This window comes from Nuphar pumila, chromosome 12 (genome assembly GCF_984573655.1).
Source record: "Nuphar pumila chromosome 12, dmNupPumi1.hap1.1, whole genome shotgun sequence".
Taxonomy (NCBI): Eukaryota; Viridiplantae; Streptophyta; class Magnoliopsida; order Nymphaeales; family Nymphaeaceae; genus Nuphar; species Nuphar pumila.
Window position 1 is genome coordinate 24,816,016 of NC_143260.1, and position 21,177 is coordinate 24,837,192.

At 35.5% G+C, this 21,177-nt stretch overlaps 1 pseudogene; it reads right to left on the reverse strand.

Annotated features, from left to right (window-relative positions):
- Positions 1-829: 829 nt before the first annotated feature.
- Positions 830-11,594, reverse strand: LOC149820349 (putative E3 ubiquitin-protein ligase BAH1-like 1; annotated as a pseudogene).
- Positions 11,595-21,177: the final 9,583 nt, after the last annotated feature.

Consider the following 21,177-nt stretch of genomic DNA (forward strand, 5'->3'; position numbering starts at 1 on the left):
TTTCCATAGAGGGGGATCCAAATGGCAAACAGAGCACATAAAAGGGAAAAATGGGACTTTTACTTACCTCATCATAGGGAGATGTTATTAATTGAGGAGCTAAAACTGTTTTTGAGAGGAGAGACTTAAAGGAATAAAATGCCACTTATCAACCAGCCTGGCTTCCCCCAAACACGCCACCTCTTTCCATATAAATCTTTTAGTAAAATCTTGTTATCCCTGCACCTTAACTGCTTGCTTTTGAGGGATTGTGGGCCAATCCCATTGACCTACTAAGGAGGAGAGACATTTTGGGACTCCTTAAATGTATGATGATGATTCCAAAAAATCGACATTCCTTTTTGGCTCAACCACATGCAAATCTTCTTCATTTTTTGAATGTGGTTGTCGACCTTCCCAAGCCAGGATAGACACCCCAGCATTAAATTCCACCTTACTGGAGGCCAGCCATTTTTTTCTAGCCGGCTTACTTCCGATCAGCTAGACCAGTCACCTGGGCCTGGGCATAATGATGTGAGTTCTCAGAAGCACCCACATTACCAAGTACGATAGTTGTTCTTCGGCTTGGAAGGCCCTGACGCTGAAAAATTCTGAACAGCCTTAATTAGAGGCCCCGCCCCGTCTTTGAACCAACAGAATTTGAAGGTTTTGAAAACAATACCTCGCGTGAAGCATGACAAATATGACAGAAACTCCTTCGCCTAAAACTTACGTATGTGCAAGTGGTGCAAAGAAAATCCACGATGCATAACACATACGTTGATTCTTCCTTTCTTCTTTCTTCTTTCTTCTTTTCTTCTTTCTTCATGTGTTTTGACTTATACTGAGTCTAATCGATCTCCTTTACTAGGCCAGGATCACTTCCCTGAGAAACCACAAATAGATGCATGTGGCAACAGTCCCTTTCGAACCCACACCATGAACATATCTCTTACTCCAATATCCGTTAAGGGGTAGCACATGCCTCACACCACCACCCCTGCCCTACTCACCATTAAAGAGTTGAAAAACTGCATCAGTCTGTAACATGTCAAATTCGTTCCTCTTTGAACCCCCAACGACTTCTCACAAAACACAATGTAATTGTGGCCTGTATTCTTTAGAATCGATTGTGCGTCCTGCCATGGTAACGATATGCATTCATCAAGGGAAGGAAACTACATGAAGGTTTTGTTCTTACATATTAAACTATTCATTTGATTCATTCCTCTCGCAAAAAGGCTTTCTTTCCTAAGCTAGATCTTTTTAAAGATTTTGACAAGGTGAGGTGGGACTTTCATCTTGCGCATTTGAAGCACATGAACTTTGGAAAAAATTGGTGCAAATGGGTGAAGGTGCTGCTTTGTATTTTGGCATTGGCAATAAGCATTAATGGCACTCAAGGTACGATAGTGTGAGTTTTATAAAATAGAATTTTCAAACAATATTTTTAATAAAAGCAGTGTGAAAGCCGGACACCAAATAATAAAAATCGGCTCGCACGAGTGGTGGAGTCTGAATCGATCTCAGAGAACAGGAAAAATACTTTGTATTCCACAAAAAAGCTAAACTACTCTTTATTGCCTTGAAAATAAAAATAACTTAAATAATTATCTAAGAGTGCGCTCATATCGAAGGGCTTAAACAAATAAAAATAAAGTGCTTTATTACAAATCCAAATTGAATTGAATTAAATAAAATAAAAGCCTAAGCTAAAATAAAATAAAATGGTCTTCAGTGCTTTGAGTTTCTAGTCCCTTTGTTGTTCTTCAATGGTTATGATCTCTTTTCTTTTTCTTTACCAATCTTTTTTCTATTTCTTGAAGGGCTCCTTGAGGGGTCTTTTGAGGACATCTTTTTGGGGCCTTGGAGGGCTCTTCAGGGGTATTTTCGAGGGCTCACCGCACGTCTAAATGCTTCCTTGCAAGAATCAAAAAACGAAACACAAAATAGAACACAAAAACTCACAGAAATTTTAATATTAGTTTTAGCTAAAAATCACAAAATCATGAATTAAACTAACTTGTAACAAACTAAAGTGCTAAAAGACGAAATAGCAAAACTAACTATGAACAAATAAGAATCTAATTTGTAACAACTAACTATAACTTATTCAAGAAACTAAGTTAACAAAAAATCAAGAAAGAAATCAACCTAATATGACTGACTAACTAATTAACTAATCTAACATTAATAAGTAACAAAACTTAACAAGAACTAACTACCAAAAAAACTAACTAACAAATAATGCTAACCGACTAAAAAGAATCAATAAAAACTAGCTATGAAACTAAATGCAAAGTTGATAACTAACTAACAACCAAAGGACAAATAATAAAACATGTTGTACAACATTCAAGATTGAGCTAATCTAATTAACAAACTTTGAAATAATATACCTAACCTAATCTATTTACTCTAAAAACACTGGACAAAAGAACACAAAATACATCTCGGCTATTGACATCCAACGACTAACTTAAATCAAAATTGTAGATTGAAGTAAAAAAAAAACTAAGTAACCTTAACATGAATTAAAAAATATCACAATAGACTAAATCAATTAGAAACTAGATTTAACTTGCAACTTGACCAGGAGTGTCAACTATGTTAATTAAATAAATTGCAATAATAGAAAGCACATATAACTCGGCTAAACAAAAAAAAATAAAGAATTATTTTTAAGCTAATCTAGAAAATGAACTAAAAACTGCTGGAACTAAATAAAATAATTGTCTACTGAGAAAGGACGACAGAGATTAAAACTATGTTATTTGGCTGAATAGAAATAATTAAAAAAAAATGCTAACCTACTTGCCATCAATTATTCCTACTCTAACACGTAATCTAACAAACAAAACTAATTGAATATTAATGAAAAGTTAGCTGCATACATTGAATAGTAACTACTAACCTAGAATTGAGTTTGAATAAATAAATATGTTGTACTTGACACACTCTAAAAATTCAGAAAACTATAAAAGAAACTATATATAATGTCATACATTCATAAGAACTATGATGCATGCATTGATAACTTAATATTTTTATGTGCAAACTATTCATAACATGATACATTCATTTGAAGCATGTTTTCATGATACAATTTCATATGGAAGTCATAATTAAATTGAAAGTAACTTCATGCAAGCATGGATACAATTACATCAAACATTACAATACATTCAAATCATTCATATCAAAACAATGCCATACATGTACCTGCAACAAACACACTCCAATATTTCGCTAACTACTATCATCACTAGCATGAAATCTGAACTCCAAAAATAAGAACACTTTTATTCTCATACATTAAAATCATGCTCAGCACGATCTCCGAACTCTATCAAAGTAGTCGTAGATATCCACAACTAAGTGAGTGTGTGAACAGAAAAGTGTTGCATCCAAGAAATTAAATAACCTGTGATGCACATGAATCACTTAGTCACCACGGGTATTTACCCGATTTGCATTGTTTTTGTCACTTACTTACCACAAGTGACAGGGCACAAGCGGGATCCGTTGAGAAATCTGCAAGAGACACTATGTTAAAATGAAGTTTATTACCCGATAACAAGAAGGGTGACGCCCCTTGTCTGAAACGAGCCTGGATAGGGAGACACAACCCTCTGGTGAAAGCGAGACAGACAGGGGCGCTGCCCCTACCAGCAGTAAGGTCAGGGCAAGGAGGTCTCGCCCCCTCCCGTATCAATCATGAGGCAGGGGGGTCTCACCCCTGCAGTGGCTAAATTTTTCAGCAGGGGGATCCACCCTCTCCTTGGCAAAATGCCAAGAGGATTCACCCCTGCCTGGCAAAACAGACAAGGGGCAAAGGGGCTTCGCCCCTCTACCAAAATTATCGAGGAGAGGGGGGTGAACCACCCACTGCCAGGGAAAACAAAAGGGCAGGGGGCTTCTCCCCCTACCGATCATTCTTCGACAACGGACAAGGGGGTGCCCTATCAGCAAAGTCAAGAGGACAGGGGGCCCCCTGTCGGCAAAGTCAAGATGACAGGGGGGGGGGGGGCTATCGGCATTCAAAAGGACAGAGGTGAAGCCCCCTGTCATGCCGGAGAAAAAGAGGCGATTGGAGCCTCTACCAGCACCCTGCGGACTACACAGGGGTGGGGAGGGCCCGACAGAGGCTGTTGGGCCTCTGCTGGCCCTTCGACAACCGTAGGGGGAAGGAGGCGGCTACACCATAGGGGAAAGGGGAATGTTTACCTGCGTTCAATGCTCGCCGGATGGGACTCGCTAGAAAATCCAGAGGGGGAGCAACGAGAGAAAGAAGAGGAAGGGGCAAGAGAGGTCGACGTGCGTCGGGCGGGCGGGCGGGCTGGCCAACGGAAGTCACCGAGCCCCGATCGAGAGGGCGATGGAAGGTCGCCTGGCAGCGGGAGGGCGACGATGGGCGACGGGCGAAGGTCGAGCGATTGACAAAACAGAAAGGAAAAAGGGACTCGCATTAGGGATTTATGAGAAATTTAGCAACAAATTAGCGATGGCAAAATTTTGTTGCAAACATCGTCGCAAATGTGTGACGGAGTAGCGACAGAAAATTTCTAATGTTGAGTCGTCACGAAGTTGTGACAGAATTTGAGATGGAATTTTGCCATCTCTAATTCACGACGGATTCCTGATGAAATTTTTTCCGTTGTTAAGACCGCAAATAAATCGAATCTTAGCGATGGATAGTTTTCTCTAGCTAATCCATCACAAATTGGCGACAGAAAAAATCTATCGACAATTTTTGTCGCTAATTACAGTTTTTCTTGTAGTGTCTGCACCCAATAAATTTATCTTTATATTTGTAATTTTGACCTTTGTGTTTTTAAAATAAAGTAGGTTTAAATTAAAGAAATGCTGATGTGATGCAAATTCATGACATGAGCTACATAGGTTTTGAAAACTAGCACAAGAGAACACATGCATGTGTGTATGGGGGCGGAGCCAAGAATTTATGTCAGGGTGGGCACAAATGCATTTCGATGTGTTGGCTCATTCCACTCGGTGACTCGTCCAACTGCATCTAGTCAATTATTAATAAAAAATCAAAGTATGTCTTCAAGTATAGATTAGATAACATGGTTGAGGGAATTTGTCTAACAACATCCATAGAATTCATTCTAACTTGAATCTTACTTTCAATATTTAGAAATTCATTCGCACAAATTTTAACTTGCCTATTAAACATTTAAACATGTAACTTCATAACCTTCCCATCAATTCACTTAAAAATATAAATTTATTCACAGCTCATAAATTCTTCCAAACATTCAAAGTTCAAACACAAACATAAATGAATATCATAAATGTTTTATAAATAGCAATTTAATTAGTTAATCTTTCAAATTATATGCAAAGGACATCATAAATGTTTTATAAATAATTAAAAAAAGTATAAGCCACTGAAAACAAAGATGATCATTCACAATTAAAAATAGCTACTCTAATGAATGCATTTTACAATTGGCCTTATCATTTTTCATATTTTGAAAATCATTCATAATTGATTCATTGCTAATGATGTCAAATATATCCTTCTCGATATAGGTAATTTAAAAAAATCATATAATAACAATTACTAACAAGTAACAAGTATTTAATAATTAAATAAAAATTGAATTAATTGAAACAAATAATGTTGATTGAAAAAAAAAACTAAAATTTCCATCTATGCTAATAGAAACAAGAAAAAACCCTTAAATTCTATTACTCTAAGTTCTAACCAAAATCAAGGATTAAAAAGAAAAAATACATGGCAACATAAAAGCATAATCCAAATTCATGTCATTTATATCTCAACTATTAAACAAATAAAAAATTGAAACCCAACTATTATAAGAATACAATTATATCTCATTCTCAAATCTCAAGAATACGAATACATTTTTTTTGGCCCAGCTATTCAGTCTAATAATACAAAATTATAAATACATCTCATTTTCAAGCTTCAACCGACGATTACATAGAAAAAACTAAGAAAAATAGATCTTTAAAAAAAAAGAACTTGAGAATTGTACAAAAACCCACAAAAAGAAGAAAAGGAAGCAAGATGATGACTTTGCTAAAAAAACTTAGAATCTTATCTGAAAGATGAGATAGAATGGGCACTCGTCTCGACAAAGAGATGTTTTTAGACAAAGAGAGAGATCATACAGGGGACACTCCACTATGTAGTCATAGCCTCGCAATGAGGACAAAGGGCCGCCAGCTAGAGAGAGAAAAAGAGAGAGAGGGACCACCAACCATAGGTCACATGTCAGTGGGGTCAGAACTGAGCCAAAAGCTCAAAGCCTCAGGGTGGGCGAAGGGCAAGGGCAGAAACCATGGAACAGGCTAGGGCCTAGGTGGGGTCAGTCGTGCAAGGATGGTCCGAATAAAGGGGGAACATGCCATAGGAACAAGGTGGGGGACAACCGGTGTTGTCGTGCATGCTGGGTGGGGTTAGGGGCAGAGGCACGAAGGCAAAATAAGGTGCACATGGAGGCCCTAGAATGCCTAGTGCTGGTGGTGGGGTCAGTTTGGGCACTCGGGTTGGGCACCCAATGCCTGCCTCATCCCCTTGTGAGTTGAGATACAAGGGGAGTGGGAAACTGACGAACATGGTCGGGCACCAGTACCCACCCTGACCTGAGCACTATTCTTGTGGAACATGTGTCAGGGTGGGCACTACACCCTCTGAACTGTGGGTTAGTGTCTGTCTCTGTGTGCATACATACATAGAGGTAAAGTAACAACAGGTAGGTTGTTAGAAAAATTCACTCGGTGGGTATGGCAATTTAGCTTAAACTTGGTGTGCTCAAAGACACAAGTTAGACATGTTATCTTTTGAGTGATAGTTACCCTACCTAGGATCAAGTCCATGGTGCATTGGGTATTTGTGCAACTTTGCTCTCAGGATAAAACTGAGTCTTCGCCTACTTGTGAAGGTCAACTCATGCTCTGCACTTAGTGAGACTAAGCAACTCAACACAAACTACCATGAATAGCCTCTTGAATAGGTTAAGTAGACTTATGATCAACTTAGGCTAGAACCTGAGCTCAAATTAGGCTAGTACCTAGGTTCGACTAAGGCAGAGCCTTGATTAAATCAAAGTTTGAACCCACTAGAAAGAGGGACAAAAAAAGAACTTGGGAGAAAGAGCTCATATGAGCTAGAGAGCATAGGAGGAGAGATGTCATAGGAGAGGATGAGAGAGAGAAAGGGAGCTCATGAGAAAGAAAGAGAGAGGAGAAGAGAGCTTGTGAACGATGAGAAGAATAGGAGAGGGTTGGGTACCAATATATATGCGCCCCAACCTAACAACTAGCAATAAAGGAGCCTGGTCTGGACAAACTGCTAACAATAATGACCCTAACATTTTGGAGAGGGAGGTTATGAGCTAGGCTAAGTTCAAGGATGAAATGGGTAGTCAAACGCTAAAAAATGACCATGTGCTAGCAACCGAGGTCAATTAAAGGAAAAGGGTTGTTGAATAATTAGGTCAAGTGTAAATAGACTTAGTCGGACACTATGAATCTTAAGTTGAACCTTTAGGGTGTTTTGCTGGTGTGGTCAGGTGTAGTGTGTGGGGCCCATAGTGGTTAAGGTTAGTCGATGCATAAGAAGAAGATCTGAAGTATAATAAGGAAACACTTTTTTTAATGAAAAGAAAGGAGGCACTTCCCCCTTGAAGTGGAAGCCACCCCATTATGTCTCACCATCTCCTTTTTCCCTTCTCTCTCACTACAACAAAACATAGCTATAGTGGCAGTCAAAAACTGCTACTATAGCCTTGTGTGAATGCCACTGAAGCAAACAACGACAATTTGTAGCTGTGATGTAGGTGTTGTCATTGTTTGGTAATAGTGACATGTTTTTTGATCTGCAGCAACAAGTATAACTTCCCTTGTAAGTTACTTATAGCAACATTAGGTAATTGCTATTGTTACCCTATAGTGGGATTTATAATTGTGACTATAGGTCTTACTAGGGGTCTGTCTTGAGGTGCCATTGGTACTACAAGGGTTGTCTAAATTGCCACTATAAGTACCCTATAGAAGCTCTTACAAACTATCAGTTTTTACTCAACAGTGGCAATTGCACACTACCACTAATGGCATAGCATTAGACAAATAATGGCAATAAAAACTGCCATTATTTCTAACCTAAACAGTTTTGTTTTAAATTATTTATTATAAAAAATATAATACATAAAAAACACATTAACATAACATAAACTACAAACATAGCATTAACAATTTATAAATATCCAAATGATTACAATTTAAAAATGTCTCGAGGATTACAAATATCTAAACAACTAAATATTTTGGATTTATCTTCGATTAAACGAATATACTCTAATATTCATCTAATTTGGCATCTGCAATTGTGCCTTCTGCAACTTGAATTTATGGGACTTGTTGCACACTTTTATTCTTTACACTGCATGGTTCCACTATCTTGTGAGAAAACCGAAGCCGCATCAAGCTTCTCAGGAATGCAGTCATCCTAAACACACGATTGATCTTCAGTTTCCATTTTTTGTATCGTCCATCCATGCTATTTCTCAAATTCATCTTTCTTTGAGTGAGGTACTTTAACAATGTAATTTACTCTTTGTGGTCCTGAGCCAAATTCTTGCAGTTCATATCCCGATGTATTTCTGGAAGAACTTTTAAAGTTACCTCCATAATGGGAAGTGAAATTCATAATCGAGTTGGTGTCAGGTACAAAGCTGATTTCTAGAGCACCCTATCGGATGACGCCAACGAAACTGGAAAAATTAAAGAAGCAGCTGCAGGAGTTGATGGAGTATAGTTTTGTGCGACCAAGTATATCACCTTAGGGCGCATCGGTTTTGTTTGTGAAAAGGAAACATGGATCCATGAGATTATGCATTGACTATAAAATACTTAACCAAGCGATGGTGAAGAACAAGTACTCATTGCCATGCATAAAAGATTTATTTAACCAGCTGCAGAAGGCAAAAGTCTTTTTAAAGATCGACCTGTGGTTTGGTTACTATTAGTTGAGAATAAAAAGTGAAGACATTCCAAAGTCAACATTTTGGACGCAGTATATACATTATGAATTTGTTGTAATGTTGTTCGGACTCACAAACGCCCTATCTTCCTTTATGGATCTGATGAATTGGGTATTCAGACCATACCTGGATACTTTTGTTATTATTTTTATTGATGATATTTTGGTATATTTTGAGAATATAGAGCAACATCGAGAATATTTGTAGATCATCTTGGAAACCCTCCAAGTGTACCAATTGTATTCCAAAATTTTCAAATACGAATTTTGGCTCGACGAGGTCATGTTCTTAGGACATGTGATCTCAATGAATGGAGTCTCGGTGGATCCAGCAAAGGTGATTGCCTAACTCTACTAAAAAATTTATAATTAGCTTACCATATTTTTTTTTTGAAAATTAAAGTTTAAGTATTTTTTATAGGTTAAGGTTGTAATGAATTGGATACAACCGAAAAATGTCAGTGAGGTTTGGAGTTTTCTCGGACTGGTAGGTTATTACAAGCGATTCCTACAAGATTTTTCACAAATCGCTATGACTATGACGAAACTCCTAAGGAAGGGAGTAAAGTTTGAATGAAATAAAAAATGCGAGGAGAGCTTTCAGAACCTCAAGACGAAACTCACAATAGCAATAGTATTAGCTTTGTCATCGAAAATCAATGGATTTGTTGTCTATACTAATGTATATTGTATCAACTTTGGCTGCATATTAATGCAAAATGGCAAAGTGATCGCCTATGTATCACGACAGTTGAAAACCTACGAAAGGAATTATCCTACCCATGATCTAGAGCTGACTGCAGTGGTTTTTGCTTTAAAAGTGCTAAATTTGAGTTCATCATCTTTGTTATCCCTATATATATATATATATATTTGTATAATTCATCAGCTATCAACTTCAATAAATCAACTAGCCATCGACATTTTTGGAAACTTATAACCTCCCTGGTTTGTACCCTCTGTTTGTACGTGCCAGATGCAGCTGAGCAAGCACACATGTGGCGTAAGATATGGCCGCATGTGGGGAGACTGGATCAAATATTGTATCCTGAAATATAGGTAAATTTTTTTGCTTAAGATCGTAGCTAGGATGGAAAATGTACCATACAATATCTAGTTACTGCCACCATATCATTTATCTCTATTTAGCAAATTGAATATGTTTTTCTAACAGAACTCTTCAAATCAAACACTAGAAGGGAAATTAGGATTACAATAAGACCATAGACCGAAAAAAATGTCTCCAGTATCCCCTTTAAACATGCTAGAAGTCTTAAAATTTAGATTGTTAATGCTAGAGATATAGTAAGTATAGAATCCCTGACTCTGCAAGCTAATACCAGGACCATAAACTGCCCACTTGAAAATCAAGATCATCACCGATAACCAATTACAGAAAAAGATTCTATCTCATTCCATGATAGCCTTCTTTTATTAATTGTTGCCTATTATTGTCAAGTTGCAGACTACTAGTTAATGGTTCAGTGGAACTTGTCAGTTGTCAATGAGTCTGAAGTGTTCCTGTGAGCAAATCAACCACAAGCTTAGTTGCAGCTGACTCTCAAGTATGATCATTTATTTCATAACTCACTTGTGTACACGACATAATGATGATGATGATAATAATAAAATGATGATAATGAAATGATAGAGAGCCATGCCAGAGAAGCTTGTAAAATCAAATTCATCAGCTTACCAAGCATATCAAACAAGTTGGGTCGATCTCAAGCTGCACAGAATCAAACAACACACATGAAAGAGCTGGTTTTCCATCATCAAACCTGACTGAACACTTGTCCAGCAATCCAGGAATTGTCCTTACACTTGACTTGGTTTCCCTCAAGTTTATATAAAAAGCAATAAGCCTATTAAGCCATGGAGAATGATCTCAATTGACATACTCCTAGCTTGCAATTTGAAAGCTTGCCCTTGCTTAGATTGGTGAATCTGCAGCAAGATTTGTTTGGGATATTCAACAACTCAATACACATACTCTTTTATAAAAGTACTATAATTTTATAATCAGATTATGTATGAATTTAACTGTATTATCATTACCTTATCATATTTCTTATGAATCTTTCTCAAGGCAATGGCATTAACTGTAACATAGGTTACCAAGTCTTTCACTTCTTTTACCAGCTCTATATGCTTTCCTTAGAACTTATTTTTGAATAATATCAAATACTTCTAAAATCTTGTGGCCAAGTGCAACTCAAGTAGCTTTTGAGCTCGGCTCTTAAAACAGCATGCTATAGCAAACATTTCCTTGAGAAGGCTTGGGAAGAAAGTGCCATCACAAACAGCAAATGGTTCAACAAAAGTTTCATTATTATTTAATCACAAAGAGTTAAACGGATCATAGATGTTAAGCTAATCGACCCTGTCAACAGCCGATTCCAATAATACTTTTCATTGCTTCTAGATTCACCCGCAAGTTCAAAGATTTTCTCTTATCCAATGACTTGCATGCCGTCTCTATGGAGGGGGTCCCTTTACTTGGACCAACAATCAATTGCAGCCAGTGATGAAGTGCCTCGATAGATTTGTTTTCTCGAGGTCTTTCATCAACACCTGCCATGACTCATGCTTCAAGTGAGGGCTTCACTATTTCGGAACATGCCCCCATCATCATTACATGGGATGACAATCGACTACGAAGGAAGGGCCGTTTTCAATTTGAACTTTGGTGGTTGCGTGCACCTAGCATGCGGGACTTGATTGCGTCCTGGTGGCAAACTCCCAACTCGGCAATTAGGCTGCACAAAGAATTCTAAAGAAGATTGATTTTGTTAGATCAAATCTCATCATTTGGTCAAAAATGAAGGTCTTGCCAAATTTAAAGAGCTGCATTCACTGGAATCAAAGCTTGTTGCTCTATCCCATAGACTTACAGGCTACAACAACATTCAAAGAGAAACATAAAATGTCAAATAAAAAGAGAAAGAAAAAATTTTAATTGTTGTAGTTTTCATAAGCAGAGGAATTAGAAAACACCAAAGGAAATTTAGAGAAAGGAAGAGATTTGTTGCTCAATATCAATCTTGGATCTTAAACTTGCAATAGAAAACACCTACTTAAACTGGTACATTTACAAAGAAATAGGAAATGACAATTGGAACTAAACGAATAAAAATATTTATAAACACCCAGGCAAAATCAACAAAATGATGCTCACAACCACAAAGCCAGCTCCATCTCTAAAATTAAAGTCTTTGAAGCATTTGTCTGACATGTAGTTACCACCAACATGCCACTACTTCAACCTCTTAAACTAAGTAGCAAGCAGCCATGACAACGCAAAAGCAATCATCAACCAAGAACAGTACTACATGCCATTTTACTAAAAACATGCACACAAAACTAAATAAAACCCCTCATGTGAAATGCCAGAGGAACTAGAGAACTCAATTACTGAGCAAATCATATTCAACCTTAGCAAGTCAAGAGATCATCAGATCTACTAAGACTTACTGAAGGTTTAATAGGTCGTTAAGAACTTGAGATTGAATATGTGGCAAAAGTTTCTGCAATCTTGTTGCTGGAAATGCCTATCGAACACTTTTCACTTCCACCATTGCTCTCCCAAATAATTTGTAGATATTTCTGCAATGCAGCATGCATCAAGATCAATTATATGGATGTCTTCCCTACTAATCAAGCTGAGAAACCCCAAGAAACATCATTAGTACAAAATTTCAACTCTCAGATACCCATCTGAGCCAGTGGCGTAGCTAGGATTCATGTGAGGAGGGGGCAAACAGGGGTGTAGCAAAAAAAAAATATTTAGTGTGATAGTTGGGGGTTTGGGGGCAATGCCCCCGAAAAAAAAATTGAGATAAAATAAAAAATGGCTGAAATTATTAATAAAAATCTATTTCATATGGACAAATCAAACTATTTGCTGCAGTCAAGGCTGGACTGGGCTACAAAAATGGATAAAAATCTATTTCATATGGAATCAAGGCTAAGCTAGGACTGAGCTTTTAAAAAAAAAAAAATTTAACTGTTTCTGGAGGCAGGACTGGCAATAAACAAAAAATGCAAGAAAGTTAGGGACAATGATTATTTATCTCTAGTTACTTCTGTTTTAAATCCAATTGTTCTTCAAGTTCATGCTGCAGTTGCATGATCTTATCCTCAAAAGTTTTCTATTTTGATATGATGCCATCCAAATTTTCCTTTATCTCGATCACCTTTTTATTTGCATTTTGCAGTGCAACCTCCACTATATCTTCAGCAAGTTGAATCTAAATACCTCAAAGGACTCAAGAACTATATAAGCATCCAATGTAGTCTTACCTTACTAGAAATATGCAGACAACAATTTCTAATAACATGAAAATAAAGAAAGGATCACCAGTAGTGCCGATAACAAACAGAGAAAATAACAATTAGGTCAGTGTCATATTGTTTACAAATTTATTCAAACTCGATAGACAACCATACAAATGCAATGTAGGTCAAGACTTAGTAGTGCAACACTCAATTCAATTTGAGCCAAAGTCCATGTCTTAAACAAATGGCCTAATTAAAAGCACCAAGTTTTTAAAATCACATAAACTCATAAGAATTGGAAGTTCATTATTCATATATAAAGCTTATAAAAAGATTTATTCAAGTTTGGCTACACAAAAAAAGATTAAAAAAAAATGTTTCATATCTCTAAAATACATTCATCCAAAAAATTTTAAATCCATTACTCCAAAACCTCGTCATATGTCGTAACCAAATTAATGAAACAAGACAATAATGAGTCATTCAAAGTAGAATGAATAAATTAACTTTTGATATAGAAACTATAATACCCATAGATTTTTTGACAAATTATTTAAATAAATAAAGATGATTTTATGTCTTGAATATGAATTTTTATTTATTTAAATATGCTTGTGTTAGAATTAATGGTGTACATTAATTCAAAATTTAATCCAAAGTGAATTGGAATTTGTACCTACAGTTAAAATGAAATTTGAATTTAACTCGGGGTTAATTTCATGTAAATTAAAATTTAAATAAAATTTATCATGAACTTGAGTTAGGAGTTATTTTCAACTAAATTTGGGTTTGATATGTAGGTTTTGATCCAAATTAGGTTTGAAAACTAACTGGATTTGGATTAAGTATGAAATCCAAAACCTAAAATGGATCTAAGATCCAAATTGAAACTTTTGAGAATTTATCAAAATTAGTAAAACCTATTAATTTAATTAATATGGTAGGACAATCCAAGAAGGTGGGATGTCTCCCTATGTGGGCCCACACCTTTTGGTTGGAATTTGGTTTAGTAAAACCAAATCCATTTAAAATATCAAGTAGAAGAGAAAAGGTAAGAAAAGTCAAAACTTACCAATTTGGAATCAAGGCTTGGGTAAGGAAGTCTCGAGTCCAAACTAGTTGTGAATTGATAATCAAGGCAAAGAAAGAACCTGCATACCTACTTAAAAATTAAAAGGAAAATAAAACAAAGAAGGAAGAAAGAAGAAAGAAATAAAATAAAAAAGAAAAAGAAAACTTTTGAAAAAAAAAAACTAGAAGGAAAGTTTAAAAATCTAACTCATGTTGGATTTTTGGAAATGAGAAAGGACAAGGAAGGGATGGTCGACCCACCCACTTTCCTTAACTAATTGGGCTGCTAAGGCAAGCCCAAGATCTTGCCTTAGTTAGACCCAAACCCTATCAAAAGAGGTGGAGCCCAAGGGAGGCGTCCCTTTAACACCCCTAACAAATATTGAAATTTTGAGACTAATTCTTTTTTTATAAGCATAAGTAAATCAAATCTTATAATGCGAAAACAATTTTAAAGAATGGTTAAGACTTTGAGTAGGGTTACACTAAAGATAACAATCAAATCCAAATAAACGGGATATACACATTTCAAACCACCTACAACATAAGACTAAAATATAAAGAGTTTTAATTTTATTTCAAATTAGAGTATAAAAACAATAGCTCAGTCTCTATATGACCAAGTACTTAATACAAAAGGATTGAGCCGGCACAGATGGGTGTTTCTGCCTTTGATCATATGATTTTGGTTGAATCTTGTTCTGTGCTACCGATAGGTAGACCCTATTGTGCCCATTGGCAATGGAGACAGATTGTCAATGTATTATGTGAGTCCAAGATTGAAGGAGTTATTGGCCTTGATAAAGTTGGAAATTAATAGGGCTTGTATTCCAAAGTTGGCTTTTGATGTGTATCAAAAAACGTATAATGTGTTAAAATTTCACTATCAAGAAAATTATATTTTAAAGTTGGTAAAATAAAACTAGCACCGGTGAGATTCAGCTAATAAATTTGAAAGTGCAATAAGAAAAAAGATGGCTTGTTTACGTAAATACCTGATAATTAATTTGGGCAGCTTGCTGCAATTTTCCCAAACACGCCACGAAGTCAATAGATCTCTAGTAATGGTCTTTTAATAATTTTCACCTATACTTTTCTTCTCCTAAAAAAAAAGAAACAAAAAGGCCTTGTTCAATTATTTACCAAACCGAGTATGGGTAGGACCGCACCTCCCCAGGGGGCACCATTTACTTGACTCAAAATTGCTGCTATTGATTTCAGAATTCAGACTGGGTCCACCGTACCCACCCAAGTAGGGGATAAACCCCTCAATACTGCACATTGATTACCATGGATGGTGGGTCATGCCGAAAACTGGGAGCGGACCAATGTTTAGGACTGTCAATGGGTAGGCTTTGTATTGAGTACCCTACATCTGATCAGGTATAGGTATAAAAGATGCTGAGTCAAGTATAATTTGGGTCGACCTGAACCCGAACCCAAGTAACAAGTGGATCAGGTTTGGGTTATGATATTTGTTGGATATCGACCTGACCTGATCTAGTTGTCAGATAAACAAGTCTCGCCTTCATGAACAAAGAGCATAGCCAAGTTGCAATCGACATCAATAAACTGGATCTCCACTGACATAATTTTACTTGATCGAGTCTATTGGTTTCTGACTAGTCGTTCCTGATATTAAGGCGATTTGTTTGACTTGACAAGGATAACAAGTCATCCGAATTCATGGACGAGCCATCTAAACAAATGAAGCGAATCCACCTAAATATGTGCAGGGGTCCATGTCAATTGATTTATATATCCAATTTTTGGATCTGGTATTGGTCAAACCAGACCTGAATCCAAACAGCTGTTTACATCTCTTTCTGCCAATATGTAAATGGATCACCTCCATTACATATTGGTACAAAGAGATGTAAAGGGTTCGAATTTAGGTTGGATGTGACCAATACTGGATCCAACTAATTAGATGTTAGCTAAACGGATGCCAATTCAAATGGTGAAAAGATCATGGCGAATAATCAGGTTGGGTAGCCAAAAACAAAAAACCTTTTCCACATCTAATTATAATTGGATGTGAATGGGTCAGATTAAGACAGATATCAGATAAAATTCGATCCCTTGACATCACTATTGGCACAACAAATTTTTTAATCCAAATTTTCGACAAACACTAAGTTTTTTTATTATTATTTTAGCAATGATGATGCACAAACATTGAGAAAACTTGCTTGACAGTTGACATTAAGGGCGGCCATCAGGTCAGACCCAACTGGCCAAATTTGTTACCCATTATGGTCTGATAGACCCAGCGAAAACTCATGACCGTCGAAAGCCCAACCTGATTATTCTGAGCATCAAATTATTCGGGCTCAAGTTTGAAAAATCTGCCCGAGACCCACCGAAATAAGTATGGGTCTGGCCAACATAAATTAGATCCAATCGGGCCAAAAAAGACCAATCCATGGACTATTTAAATGGAGGAGAGAGATGTTGAAGTTACCAATCCTGATCCAGATCAGGCACTACTTAAATGGAGGAGAGAGATGTTGAAGTTACCAATCCTGATTAAGATCAGGCTCTAAAACCGTGTGATCCTAAGACTATCCAAATGGAAAGGTTAATCAAAGTCTTCATCCTATGATAACCAGGTCACAGGATGAATCTTTAAAACCAAGAAACACTGCTCCTTAGTCAATTAGTTTACCAGAAAGAGCCTTTTGACTACCACCCAATGCTTAAAAAACCAAAATAGCGTCAGGCCATGAGGGAAGAGTATGAGGCTCTCATTAAGAATGATAATTAGACTCTTGTGTCACCCAAAGAAATGTTTAATATAATAGGGTGTAAGTAGGTCTACAAAATAGAAAACATGTTGATGGCCGTAGCAAAACATAAAGCTCGATTAGTAGCCAAAGGCTATATCCAACAAGAATAAATATATTACTTTGAATAGTTTTATGATAAAACCCACAACTATAAGAATGGTTCTCTCTATTGCAACAAGTCGGCCCAATCATCAATTAGATATTAACAATGTTTTGCTACATAGTTTTCTAAAAGAAGAATTATATATGGCTCACCTCCTAGATTTAAAAATAATCAAACTCCTCACTATATTTGTAAGTTAAATTATGCTATCTACAAGTTAAAACAAGCTTCAAGAGCTTGGTTTGAAAGGCTCAATCAATATCTTCGAAAACTTGTATTTACAAGCTCCAAGGCTAACACATCTTGGTTCATAAAGATTGCACATGAAGTAACTCTATATGTTTGGTCTATGTAGATGATATTATTATTATTATAGGAAGCTCATTGGGCATGGTTCAACAGCTTATCAAATAGTTTGACTGATAAATTTTTATCAAGGATCCGGGTGCTCTATCCTTCTTCCTAAGCATAGAAGTTACTCAAAATTACTTTGGGATCTTACTCACATGCACAAAGAAAATACATATATGATCTTATTAGAACATGTATGAAAAGTTATTAAGCCTCTACTCACTCGGCTAGCAATCAACATTCAAATTTCTAGATATGAAATAGAAAAGCTCAAGGATCTAACTCGATATCACATCATTGTGGGAGCTCTTCAGTATACAATACTCACAAGGCCTAATATTTTCTATGCATTAAATAGGGCATGTAAATTCACATGACCCAATGAAAGTCTATTGGTTTCTAGTGAAACAAATCCTAAGATATCTCAAAGGTACAATTAATTTGGGTCTTGAAATACCCAAAACTAGAGGAAATGAACTTTCTGCCTTTACAATTGTTGATTGGACAGGATGCCCTGATGATTAAATTATTTGATATATTTGGGTTCAAATCTTTTATCTTAGAGGTCATCCAAACAACAAACCATTGCTAAGTCAAGCACAAAAGTAAAGTATAAAGTGTTGGTAGGAGAAGTTTCAAAATTGTTATGGCTACAACAGTTGATGAGTGATCATGCATAATTTTTTGACATTTTATTTATACTATTTTGTGCATGATCCAATGAAAAATTGCATTAAAAATTCATTCTTATCAGTGTTTTTGATAAACTGCTTTAAATTGAAAAAAAAAATCATATATTTCAAGTTTTTTCTTACATTTTTTAAATGTTTAATTTTCTTTAAAACTTTTTAATTCTTAGTCTAATTAGTTTAGAAGTGTTTAATTAGTATTTCAATCGGTTTAGAAGAGTCCATTTTGTGAAATATGTTTTTTGAGAAGTACTATTTTGAAATCTTTGAAAATTAATTGGAATTTTCAGAAAAAAAAATGTGTAATCTAGCTCTTTTAGTATAAATAATATGTTTTCAATCATGGAACACATTTTTTCTTGAGAAAATACAATCCTCTTTTGCCTTTTCTCTTCTCTTCCCCCTCATTCTCGTTCCCAATCGGTTATTCCTTATCCTCTTCCTTTCTCCCCTATTTTCGTCTCGCTTCTAACCTTTTTCTGGTGCCAGTTCTTCTTACCCTCTCTCGACGGAGGCAAGTGCAGCTCAAAGTTTAGACCACTTTTTTCTTCTCAACCCCTCCGTTGAAAACGAATCGGAAGGTACATTTCTTCTCTCCCATCTCCCCGTAATTTCGTAGTTTGAGTTTCTACATACATACATCATATCATTGAATATGGTTTATTTTTTTTGCATATTTAGTGCATATAGATTAGATTAGTTTTGTTTTTAATATATGAAAATATTAATATATATATATATATAATAGTTTAGCGTAGTTGTTTTTTTCTCAATTTATGTGCCAAGTTAGATAGTAGTATTTTTTATATAGTTAGTTCATAATTTTAAATTCACGTCAACAGCTATTTTTATCAAAATTAATTAGTTACTTTTATTAGACATAAATTAGTTTAATTAAAATTTAGTTAAATTTAATCATGTTAGTCGATTAGGGTTTCTTGTTTTAGTTTCGATTCTTTTCAATATTAGATTGTTAGATTTTGTTTTTTTTATGCATGTATTTATGTTCATTAGGTGAATTTATATTTAGTTATATCATGTTCTTATATTAGTTTAGTAAATTTAATTGTGTTAATTAATTTTTACTTAAATTATTGTCAATCTAGATAATCGATAGTTAAAGTAGATTAGAATAATTAGATCTTTTAATTCAGTCAATTTTACTAGAACATGTGATTTGTTATTCTTTATCAGTTATTCATGTTATTTTATTTCCAACATGTATTTCTTTTGCTCAATTTAGAAAATAGTGTTAATCATAATTATCATTTTTAATTAGATTTTTTTATTTTTAGCTGATTTTCGTTCTTTTTTAATTATCATTTTTTATAGTATAGAATATTTTGTTAAACACGCTTTGCTTAGAGTAATTCTTAATTAATTTTAGTTAGTTTAGATCAAAGTCAATTAATGTTAACCACTTTAGATTTATTTTTTTATTTATCATGCATTTCTAGTTAAATGAATAGATATCCGATTTTTGCTTATGTCATTTGATTATTGAGTAACTTAGGTTAATTTTTACTCTACAATTTTATTGATTAATTCTAGAAATTCGGACCACATATAGTTCTTGTTGGATTCATTTAGTCTTTTTTGTCTTTTAGTTAATGTGTTCCTAGTTTATTACATTAGTTATTTTCTTTCTTGTTAATTAGTTGATTAATTTGTTTAGTTTGTTTTCATTTAGTTACATTGATTCTTAGTGTTAAGTAGTTAGTTTGATTGTTAGTTTCATAATTTGTTAATAGTTGATTAGTTTCTTGATTCTTAGTTAATTAGTTTTGTTATTTTGTCTTTTAGTGAAGTAGTTAGTTACATGTAATTAGTTGTTATAGGTTAGTGATATTTTTTTTTTTTTGCCTAAACTAACATTAGATGTTTGCTTAGTTTCTCTGTGTTTTGTTCTTCTTTATGATTTTGTTTTGTAGAGAACAGGTCTTTTATTTGTCAATTACTTTATCTAGGTAGTGCAATTTATTTTTATTTTTTTTGGAAAGTCCAGCTGGGGTTTGGCAGATCCCTACCTGTTATATAACTATATCATTGGGTTTTGAACCTGCAATGTCCCAACACAAGGTGACGTGAACTAGCTGCTCCTACCAGACAAGCTGAGCCCCTCGTAGGTAATGTAGTGCAAAATACTTTTCTCCTCTAAAACTGCTAAAAAAAATTTAAAGAGAAAACTGCTAAAAAAATAGCCTCAATTGCAATTGGTCTCAGTTACAAATCCCGTTGATGAACCATTTGACATTGATGGAGAAGTGCATCCCATCGATAAACCTGTTAAAAATATTTCCCAAGAACCTATCGAAGCTTGCCTTATTAGACAAAGGGGAGGAATGCTATTTTCTATACCCTCGAGTGTAGAGACTGAGGAACTTGACTCTACAGTTCAAGCCTGCCATTGAGACCTCTCTCGGGTCCTCTATGTCGTAGGATGCTCTCCACCCGTCTCACCCCTTTCTCCTACGATGGACCATCTCCGTACATGAAACACACCTACATTATATGGCCGTCCTATCCTTCCATCAAGACTATTGAGAAAAACCTACATCACCGGCCCAGAAGGAGAATGGCTTGGGTTCTTCTTTAATATGGTCCCATTGTATATGTGACTTAAATAGGCTCAATCCAACCTTTTTCTCACTTTCCAATGGACCCCGTTTGCTTTTCTTTCTAAATAGGATTGAAGCTCTGCCCCCATGACTATTTGTTCTTTCTCGTCGTAAACCAACTTTTTGAAACCTATGCTGTGAGGAAGCCCGAATTCGTTTAACATATAAACCGAGTTCACCAACTCCTCCGCCGGTTCAATGACATACAGTCCTCATCATTTGTCCTATGTACATGGTCTCTACATAATTAAGCATGCATGGTTAA